Here is a 9,442-nt window from a genome sequence, read left to right as displayed (position 1 = left end):
ACTTCAGATACAATACATAGAGAAAGCTTTGAAAACATGACAAATTATTAGAATAAAAAACAAACAGATGCTGTCTTTAATATGGAAAAGATTTGTGCATGCATGCTAACTGAAGAGGTGCGATATTAATCTTTAAAGATGAAAGTGACCAACTTTGAAATGAAGCTGTACTGTTTCCTGTCTGGTTCAGTCTCACTTCACCAGCAGGCAGAATGCGTGCGTGTGTGAAGGGGGGGGCGATGGAGGGTGTGTGGGTGTGTGTGTGTGTGTGTGTGTGTGTGTGTGTGTGTGTGTGTGTGTGTGTGTGTGTGTGTGTGTGTGTGTGGGTGTGTGTGTGTGTGTGTGTGTATTTGCTGAAGTTGGAGCAGCATGACCGGTGCTGAACGCTGGGTGGCTGAATGAAAACAAAAACACTGAGCCAGTCAAACATCAGGAAGGAAATTCCCTACAGTCCTGAAGGCAACAAGATTAATACACTGCCTCACTTTTCCTATTTTTCAGGCTGGTTTTGTGCTTATCTGTAGAAACTACATAGAAAACATGTCATTGAATTTAATTGTAAAGTAGTTTTCCCAACAAACCAGTTGCCATCTAATTTAAGATTACTGAGTTATGTTTGCAGACAACAAGTTGATGTACATTTGTGAATAAGTACGCTGAAGGAAAATGAAAACCAGTCCAGACTAAAAGTTGAAAATCCTGCTGGATTAAAATCGTTACCTCCAGAAAACCTTTATTTTATTACACACCAGAATAAAGTGGGCCTTTATTCTGTTATGATAGAGGAATCAACATTATTAGTATGTTGATCATTTTAGAAAGTTAATCAGTTTGACATTTTCTGACTCAAATCAGCTGCCAGTAACTTTTTATATTCATCTGAATCTGAAAACACCTTCTGGAAAACAAGCTATTGTGGGCCAATGTGGCTACATATTCATAGCTCTTGACCTTTTCAGCATGGTTTTCCTTGTTCCAACAAAAAACGTAATTTAGTTGGATCATGTAGGGTGCACAGACACAGGTTGAGACATAAATGCGAAGTGGAAGGAAAATTATCAAACATTTCTTACAAATCAGAAAAGTGAGGAGTGCCTTTGTTATCTGCTCTCCTAAATCAATAAATCTATTTCTGCATTTTGAGCTGCTGATTGCTCAACATCTCCACTGACTTTATAAACCCAGAGTGAATTTCTTCTCTGTACTCCACTTTAAACATAGTGGAATTATGTGAAAATCGTCTTTGAATATCAAATTAAAGTCTTGCCACCGAATGCTGCTAGATCTGGTCTCTGTCTCAGTAGCTGTGTTTCTATTGCTTATATAATTGCCCAACTTGATATTTTGAGAATGAATTTGCAAATTTGGAAAAAACACATTTTTTGATGAAGAGTTCAGGTGTAAGAATGTGGTGTTTCTTTCTTCTTCTTTTTTTCTTGGTCATATCAAAATTGTTTTCTTTTGCAAAACTGCAACGGAAATACATTTTTCACATCACACAAGTCACATGATCAAAAGCCGGATGTTGCTACTGGCATAAACCATGAAGAAGAAGACAACAGGAAGTAGTTTTGTAATGACGTCTAGTAACCAAAACCAGACACAGAAATTTGTACAATGAACAGGACATGCTTTGCTATCTTGGCATAACACCATAATTGCATCAGTTTATGAAAAAACCTACTTAGTTGTTCCAAGACAATGAGATTAGATACAGATTTCTTATTTCACAATAAGAAATCTGAAGTATGGTGCTTTATTGAAATAAGGGGTAGAAACAGTTACATCGTAACTGTAAAACATTGAATAACATCAGAAATCCTTTGAGTAACTAATTAATCAAATCTTTTTACATCTTATTTATGGCCATTGTTACTTTATGCATCAATTCAAGTGGGATAACAAGTCAGTCACAATAAAACAAAAGTCATTTGTCTAGTTCGGGTTTAGAATTGCTTCTCCATTTTTCTTACATCAACTTAAAATGCTTTAAAATGTGCTTTAAAGCTGTTTCAAAATGTGCAAAGTGCAACAGCTTTACAGAGAGCTGGTTCAGTGTTGCACGACATAACTATTGGAAAGTTTTCAGTCGTTTATCGTTCTCACTCAACCAGAGGAAAATTAAAAAGTGAAGATGGGAAAATGTGGGTTTCATTTAGTTGCGTAATAATTCTGCACAATACAATTAATATCCCCCAGTAAAGCCTAAAGAAATCTCATTTTCTTAAACCTTCATGTTTGAGACTTATTAATATTTTGGATTACCCAGGAGCACTGGAGAAAGGAGATTTTAAAAAATCCTCCAAAATAAGATTTGCATAATAATTGTGCACAGAGTGTAAGAGTTCAGCTAAGAGCATTCACAGCAAGCTGTAACATTTCACTCCACAATTCACAAATTGTCATAATGTCATGGCAGTATAAGACAGAAATCTGCCTTTTCCAAGTGTTCCCAGTTCTCTCAGTGGTAACTGCAGAAATACGCCACTGAATCAGAAAAATACCATCAGGAGGGTTTTAGCGCTGTCAATCACTCCCCCGGTGCTCTCTGCTCAACTACAACAGTATAGCCTGCCACAAATGCTAATGCTAGTTAGCACAGCCGCCAATGATGGGGGAGAAGTGGTTTTCCTGTAAGATGTAGTTAATGTTTTACCATAAGCACCTTGAGCAGCGTACAGGAGGTTGATTGACAGGGCTAAGACCTTCCTCCCGGCTCTGATTGGTTGCTTTAGACCTGGAGCGCTGCATTTTTGCACACTACAATAGCAGCACTACTGTGAGAATAGTGATGATTCAGAGATCATCAGTCTAAGACTATGCTGTCCCAACATGGTATAAAAAAATTTAATACATATGTTATATTAAATGTTTGTGAACTCTCACCAAAAGAACTATTTGGGTTACATGTACAAGGTTGGATGTTGTTTTCTACAGCTCCATCAAAGCCTGACTCTCTTGTCCTTTGTTTTTAATTCCTTATCCTTGGTATATGACTCAAGTGTTGTCTCTGCCTGACAGAGCTTTTCACCCAGACCTGCTTCATTATTGATTGTCCTACAAGCTCTCTGTATTGTGCACAATAGATGAATAAACCTGATTGAGGATTTCACCTAACAGTGCTTGGTAAAATAGTTTGGGTGTTTGTTTTTTTTCCCACAACAGCATTTCACTGCTTTCGGTACTTAGCCATGCAGAAATACGTGTAGGAGAGGTTTGGAGTACCCCTAAATTCAGAGAGTCAGCATATTGAATTCACTCCCTCTGTAACCCAGACCAGGAACTAAAAACAGTCTGTAAGCGAAGAGGATGTTTGTCAAGGTAGGGCTGCCTGAAGTCATTGTCTTATTTATTACCACAAACTCACAAACAAGGAGGACATTGTCCGTTGTTCTAAAATCAACTGCTCCATCAAGCCAAGCACAGAGGACTTGTATCCTGTGATCTCAGCTTGGGTCATGGTCTCTTAACCAAACAGAAATGTATCTTGTTTAGACATCCAGTGTAATCGGGGTCAAAGATTTTTCTCAGAATGTTGGTATCAAAAAATTCCCAGAATGGGATCTTGGAGTATTTACAACTTGTTAGTTCCCAGCTAGAAATCTGAATGAACCTTTTCTCCTCTTGTGTTTTTCTAAAATGAGGGGAGAGAGAAAAAAAAAACACGACTCGTCATCAGCAAATGATTCACATGATACATTTATTGAACAAAACTGAGAATCAATGATGAATAATAATAAAAAAAAAAAATTCTACTCAAAAGCAAAGATGTACTTCCTATTTTGCAGTTGCTGAATTGAATAAAAACTGCAGAAGGAAACATTTGGTGAACAAGATCATCTATAGAAAGTATTCACCCTTTGGATGTTAGATCATTTGTGTTTTGGTTACGAATAAACATGACAAACAAAATTCTGACATGTTTCACAATAAGCATTTTATGTCAAAGCCAATAGTGATTCTCACAAAATAATGAAAACTAAATATAGCTTCATCAGAATTACTTAAAATGTGTGCTTTACCATACAAAAGAAACATTGCAAATGGCAAACTCAGAAGGAAGAGAATGAGGACCAAAAGCTAAGGGTGACGATTAAGAACCAAATATTGAGCGTTTCTGATTTGACTTACTTTATGTTCTTATTGGTTTGAGGTGGCTTAATGATTCTTAATGATTCATCACTGGTTGTAATTCAAGCAGTCTTGTTTAAACACTTGCTGTTATACTTAAATTTCACGAAAGACCAGTTGTATGTAAAATAGCCGCAGACTGCTGATTTACGCCAATCCTGATGTGACTACAGAATCAACTTTTTATCTGGTTGTCATTCAAGCAATCTTGTTTAAACACTTGCTGTGAGGTTTAAGTTCAAATTATAAAGGTCTCCATATGCTGACAACCACCGAAGCCTGGCTAGCTCAGTTGGTAGAGCATGAGACTTTTAATCTCAGGGTCGTGGGTTCAAGTCCCACGTTGGGCGTTTCAATGTGATTAACTAAGTCTTCTTAATGGGTTTTAGGGAACTGCTACTTCTTGAATTGTCTCCTCTGCCATAAGTGTTTGTCACTCAAGCAGTCTTGTTTAAGCACTTGTTGTTAGGTTTAAATTCAATTGATAAGAGTTCTCAATATGCTGACAACCATTAAAGCAAAAAAAAAAATTAGTACTATTTTGTCATACTACCATATCACGTTCTTGGAAATCAACTTTGCTTGCATTGTCAGGTGCAAAAAAACATCCCTTTGTGAAGCCCGGCGAGCTCAGTTGGTAGAGCATGAGACTCTTAATCTCAGGGTCGTGGGTTCGATCCCCATGTTGGGCGTTTCACAGTTCATTTACTTTGTTTCCTTGATGGTGACTGTTTAGCAGTGCTCGATGAAACGTAGCTACAAATCCATCAACTTTGCTGAAACACTTAATGATATGTTTGAATGTTATTGATAGAGGCTGACATATACTCATAGCCCTTTGGCCAAATGTACTTCATTGAGTTGTTGTAGTACTTGAAGTATATTGAAAGAGCCAGGAAGATTAGGCTCAGTGCCTTTATACCTTCTGGTGGTAGAGTAGCTCAGGTCAGGATGGCCGAGCGGTCAAAGGCGCCAGACTCAAGGTGTTAGGCCTTACTTCCTGGAGAGGTATCTGGTCTCCTCATGGAGGCGTGGGTTCGAATCCCACTCCTGACAGTCTTTAACCACTTGACCTCGAGAGCAAGTGATGTGAATAGTCCTTCTTTGAACATGCCTGGCAAATTTGATTCTGCCTTCAAGACGGACTGTGCACGAGATATTTTCTGGTCTGACAATATTTAACATTTCACTCAAGACCAATTGTATGTAAAATAGCGCAGACTGCTGATTTACACCGCCAATTCTGATGTGACTACGGAATCAACTTTTTATGCATTGGCCAAGGTACATGAATTACGTTCCACTGAAGCCCGGCTAGCTCAGTTGGTAGAGCATGAGACTTTTAATCTCAGGGTCGTGGGTTCAAGTCCCACGTTGGGCGTTTTCAATGTGACTTACTAAGTCTTCTTAATGGGTTGTTGGGAACTGCTACTTCTTGAATTGTCTCCTCTGCCAAAGGTGTTTGTCACTCAAGCAGTCTTGTGTAAACACTTGTTGTTATGTTTAAATTCAATTGATAAGAGTTCTCAATATGCTGACAACCATTAAATCAAAAAAAATTAGTACTATTTTGTCGTACTACTATGTCACGTTCTTAGAAATCAACTTTTGCTTGCATTGCCAGTTGCAAAAAAAACATGTCTTTGTGAAACCTGGCGAGCTCAGTTGGTAGAGCATGAGACTCTTAATCTCAGGGTCGTGGGTTCGAGCCCCAAGTTGGGCGTTTCACAGTTCATTTACTTTGTTTCCTTGATGGTGACTGTTTAGCAGTGCTCGATGAAACGTAGCAAATCCATCAACTTTGCTGAAACACTTAATGATATGTTTGAATGTTATTGATAGAGGCTGACATGTACTCATAGCACTTTGGCCAAATGTACTTCATTGAGTTGTTGTAGTACTTGAAGTATATTGAAAGAGCCAGGAAGATTAGGCTCAGTGCCTTTATACCTTCTGGTGGTAGAGTAGCTCAGGTCAGGATGGCCGAGCGGTCAAAGGCGCCAGACTCAAGGCGTGAAGCCTTACTTCCTGGAGAGGTATCTGGTCTCCTCATGGAGGCGTGGGTTCGAATCCCACTCCTGACAGTCTTTAACCACTTGACCTCGAGAGCAAGTGATGTGAATAGTCCTTCTTTGAACATGCCTGGCAAATTTGATTCTGCCTTCAAGACGGACTGTGCACGAGATATTTTCTGGTCTGACAATATTTAACATTTCACTCAAGACCAATTGTATGTAAACTAGCGCAGACTGCTGATTTACGCCAATTCTGATGTGACTACGGAATCAACTTTTTATGCATTGGCCGAGGTACATAAATTATGTTCCACTGAAGCCCCGGCTAGCTCAGTTGGTAGAGCATGAGACTTTTAATCTCAGGGTCGTGGGTTCAAGTCCCACGTTGGGCGTTTTCAATGTGACTTACTAAGTCTTCTTAATGGGTTGTTGGGTACTGCTAGTTCTTGAATTGTCTCCTCTGCTAAAGGATTTTGTCACTCAAGCAGTCTTGTTTAAGAACTTGTTGTTATGTTTAAATTCAATTGATAAGAGTTGTCAATATGCTGACAACCATTAAAGCAAAAAAAATTAGTACTATTTTGTCATACTACTGTATTACGATCTTGGAAATCAACTTGCTTGCATTGTCAGGTGCAAAAAAACATCCCTTTGTGAAGCCGGCGAGCTCAGTTGGTAGAGCATGAGACTCTTAATCTCAGGTCGTGGGTTCGAGCCCCACGTTGGGCGTTTCACAGTTCTTTTACTTTGTTTCCTTGATGGTGACTGTTTAGCAGTGCTCGATGAAACGTAGCTACAAATCCATCAACTTTGCTGAAACACTTAATGATATGTTTGAATGTTATTGATAGAGGCTGACATGTACTCATAGCCCTTTGGCCAAATGTACTTCATTGAGTTGTTGTAGTACTTGAAGTATATTGAAAGAGCCAGGAAGATTAGGCTCAGTGCCTTTATACCTTCTGGTGGTAGATTAGCTCAGGTCAGGATGGCCGAGCGGTCAAAGGCGCCAGACTCAAGGCGTAAGGCCTTACTTCCTGTAGAGGTATCTGGTCTCTGAAGGAGGCGTGGGTTCAAATCCCACTCCTGACAGTCTTTAACCACTTGACCTCGAGAGCAAGTGATGTGAATAGTCCTTCTTTGAACATGCCTGGCAAATTTGATTCTGCCTTCAAGACGGACTGTGCACGAGATATTTTCTGGTCTGACAATATTTAACATTTCACTCAAGACCAATTGTATGTAAAATAGCGCAGACTGCTGATTTACACCGCCAATTCTGATGTGACTACGGAATCAACTTTTTATGCATTGGCCAAGGTACATGAATTACGTTCCACTGAAGCCCGGCTAGCTCAGTTGGTAGAGCATGAGACTTTTAATCTCAGGGTCGTGGGTTCAAGTCCCACGTTGGGCGTTTTCAATGTGACTTACTAAGTCTTCTTAATGGGTTGTTGGGTACTGCTAATTCTTGAATTGTCTCCTCTGCCAAAGTATTTTGTCACTCAAGCAGTCTTGTTTAAGCACTTGTTGTTATGTTAAATTCAATTTTTAAGAAGTCTCAATATGCTGACAACCATTAAAGCAAAAAAAAAATTAGTACTATTTTGTCGTACTACTATATTACCATCTTGGAAATCAACTTTGCTTGCATTGTCAGGTGCAAAAAAACATGCCTTTGTGAAGCCCGGCGAGCTCAGTTGGTAGAGCATGAGACTCTTAATCTCAGGGTCGTGGGTTCGAGCCCCACGTTGGGCGTTTCACAGTTCATTTACTTTGTTTCCTTGATGGTGACTGTTTAGCAGTGCTCGATGAAACGTAGCTACAAATCCATCAACTTTGCTGAAACACTTAATGATATGTTTGAATGTTATTGATAGAGGCTGACATGTACTCATAGCACTTTGGCCAAATGTACTTCATTGAGTTGTTGTAGTACTTGAAGTATATTGAAAGAGCCAGGAAGATTAGGCTCAGTGCCTTTATACCTTCTGGTGGTAGATTAGCTCAGGTCAGGATGGCCGAGCGGTCAAAGGCGCCAGACTCAAGGCGTAAACGCCTTGCTTCCTGGAGAGGTATCTGGTCTCTGATGGAGGCGTGGGTTCGAATCCCACTCCTGACAGTCTTTAACCACTTGACCTCGAGAGCAAGTGATGTGAATAGTCCTTCTTTGAACATGCCTGGCAAATTTGATTCAGCCTTCAAGACGGACTGTGCACGAGATATTCTGGTCTGACAATATTTAACATTTCACTCAAGACCAATTGTATGTAAACTAGCGCAGACTGGTGATTTACACCGCCAATTCTGATGTGACTACGGAATCAACTTTTTATGCATTGGCCAAGGTACATGAATTACGTTCCACTGAAGCCCGGCTAGCTCAATTGGTAGAGCATGAGACTTTTAATCTCAGGGTCGTGGGTTCAAGTCCCACGTTGGGCGTTTGCAATGTGACTTACTAAGTCTTCTTAATGGTTGTTGGGAACTGCTACTTCTTGAATTGTCTCCTCTGCCAAAGGTGTTTGTCACTCAAGCAGTCTTGTGTAAACACTTGTTGTTATGTTTAAATTCAATTGATAAGAGTTCTCAATATGCTGACAACCATTAAAGCAAAAAAAATTAGTACTATTTTGTCTACTACTATGTCACGTTCTTAGAAATCAACTTTTGCTTGCATTGTCAGTTGCAAAAAAACATGTCTTTGTGAAGCCTGGCGAGCTCAGTTGGTAGAGCATGAGACTCTTAATCTCAGGGTCGTGGGTTCGAGCCCCAAGTTGGGCGTTTCACAGTTCATTTACTTTGTTTCCTTGATGGTGACTGTTTAGCAGTGCTCGATGAAACGTAGCTACAAATCCATCAACTTTGCTGAAACACTTAATGATATGTTTGAATGTTATTGATAGAGGCTGACATGTACTCATAGCACTTTGGCCAAATGTACTTCATTGAGTTGTTGTAGTACTTGAAGTATATTGAAAGAGCCAGGAAGATTAGGCTCAGTGCCTTTATACCTTCTGGTGGTAGAGTAGCTCAGGTCAGGATGGCCGAGCGGTCAAAGGCGCCAGACTCAAGGCGTGAAGCCTTACTTCCTGGAGAGGTATCTGGTCTCCTCATGGAGGCGTGGGTTCGAATCCCAACCCTGACAGTCTTTAACCACTTGACCTCGAGAGCAAGTGATGTGAATAGTCCTTCTTTGAACATGCCTGGCAAATTTCATTCTGCCTTCAAGACGGACTGTGCACGAGATATTTTCTGGTCTGACAATATTTAACATTTCACTCAAGACCAATTGT

The 9,442-nt window shown here is 39.8% G+C and overlaps 15 non-coding genes across 15 annotated transcripts; all 15 read left to right on the top strand.

The window, feature by feature from the left end:
* The first annotated feature begins 4,408 nt into the window (after nucleotides 1-4,408).
* trnak-uuu (transfer RNA lysine (anticodon UUU)) lies at nucleotides 4,409-4,481 on the top strand. Its single transcript has one exon. It is a non-coding gene; the product is annotated as a tRNA-Lys (tRNA).
* A 269-nt stretch (nucleotides 4,482-4,750) lies between these two features.
* trnak-cuu (transfer RNA lysine (anticodon CUU)) lies at nucleotides 4,751-4,823 on the top strand. Its single transcript has one exon. It is a non-coding gene; the product is annotated as a tRNA-Lys (tRNA).
* A 253-nt stretch (nucleotides 4,824-5,076) lies between these two features.
* trnal-caa (transfer RNA leucine (anticodon CAA)) lies at nucleotides 5,077-5,187 on the top strand. The gene is made up of 2 exons: nucleotides 5,077-5,114; nucleotides 5,142-5,187. It is a non-coding gene; the product is annotated as a tRNA-Leu (tRNA).
* A 252-nt stretch (nucleotides 5,188-5,439) lies between these two features.
* On the top strand, nucleotides 5,440-5,512 carry trnak-uuu (transfer RNA lysine (anticodon UUU)). The gene has a single exon. It is a non-coding gene; the product is annotated as a tRNA-Lys (tRNA).
* A 269-nt stretch (nucleotides 5,513-5,781) lies between these two features.
* Nucleotides 5,782-5,854, top strand: trnak-cuu (transfer RNA lysine (anticodon CUU)). The gene has a single exon. It is a non-coding gene; the product is annotated as a tRNA-Lys (tRNA).
* A 250-nt stretch (nucleotides 5,855-6,104) lies between these two features.
* Nucleotides 6,105-6,215, top strand: trnal-caa (transfer RNA leucine (anticodon CAA)). Its single transcript has 2 exons — nucleotides 6,105-6,142; nucleotides 6,170-6,215. It is a non-coding gene; the product is annotated as a tRNA-Leu (tRNA).
* A 249-nt stretch (nucleotides 6,216-6,464) lies between these two features.
* Nucleotides 6,465-6,538, top strand: trnak-uuu (transfer RNA lysine (anticodon UUU)). Its single transcript has one exon. It is a non-coding gene; the product is annotated as a tRNA-Lys (tRNA).
* Nucleotides 6,539-6,803: 265 nt separating this feature from the next.
* Nucleotides 6,804-6,875, top strand: trnak-cuu (transfer RNA lysine (anticodon CUU)). The gene has a single exon. It is a non-coding gene; the product is annotated as a tRNA-Lys (tRNA).
* A 253-nt stretch (nucleotides 6,876-7,128) lies between these two features.
* On the top strand, nucleotides 7,129-7,238 carry trnal-caa (transfer RNA leucine (anticodon CAA)). Its single transcript has 2 exons — nucleotides 7,129-7,166; nucleotides 7,194-7,238. It is a non-coding gene; the product is annotated as a tRNA-Leu (tRNA).
* A 252-nt stretch (nucleotides 7,239-7,490) lies between these two features.
* On the top strand, nucleotides 7,491-7,563 carry trnak-uuu (transfer RNA lysine (anticodon UUU)). The gene has a single exon. It is a non-coding gene; the product is annotated as a tRNA-Lys (tRNA).
* A 268-nt stretch (nucleotides 7,564-7,831) lies between these two features.
* trnak-cuu (transfer RNA lysine (anticodon CUU)) lies at nucleotides 7,832-7,904 on the top strand. Its single transcript has one exon. It is a non-coding gene; the product is annotated as a tRNA-Lys (tRNA).
* A 253-nt stretch (nucleotides 7,905-8,157) lies between these two features.
* Nucleotides 8,158-8,268, top strand: trnal-caa (transfer RNA leucine (anticodon CAA)). Its single transcript has 2 exons — nucleotides 8,158-8,195; nucleotides 8,224-8,268. It is a non-coding gene; the product is annotated as a tRNA-Leu (tRNA).
* Nucleotides 8,269-8,518: 250 nt separating this feature from the next.
* trnak-uuu (transfer RNA lysine (anticodon UUU)) lies at nucleotides 8,519-8,591 on the top strand. Its single transcript has one exon. It is a non-coding gene; the product is annotated as a tRNA-Lys (tRNA).
* Nucleotides 8,592-8,857: 266 nt separating this feature from the next.
* Nucleotides 8,858-8,930, top strand: trnak-cuu (transfer RNA lysine (anticodon CUU)). The gene has a single exon. It is a non-coding gene; the product is annotated as a tRNA-Lys (tRNA).
* Nucleotides 8,931-9,183: 253 nt separating this feature from the next.
* Nucleotides 9,184-9,294, top strand: trnal-caa (transfer RNA leucine (anticodon CAA)). The gene is made up of 2 exons: nucleotides 9,184-9,221; nucleotides 9,249-9,294. It is a non-coding gene; the product is annotated as a tRNA-Leu (tRNA).
* Nucleotides 9,295-9,442: the final 148 nt, after the last annotated feature.

The sequence above is a fragment of the Poeciliopsis prolifica genome, unplaced genomic scaffold, assembly GCF_027474105.1.
Source record: "Poeciliopsis prolifica strain line A6 unplaced genomic scaffold, Auburn_PproV2 SCAFFOLD020, whole genome shotgun sequence".
NCBI lineage: Eukaryota > Metazoa > Chordata > Actinopteri > Cyprinodontiformes > Poeciliidae > Poeciliopsis > Poeciliopsis prolifica.
The sequence above is the reverse complement of the archived record's forward strand: the minus strand, read 5'-3'. Positions and strand labels throughout refer to the sequence as shown.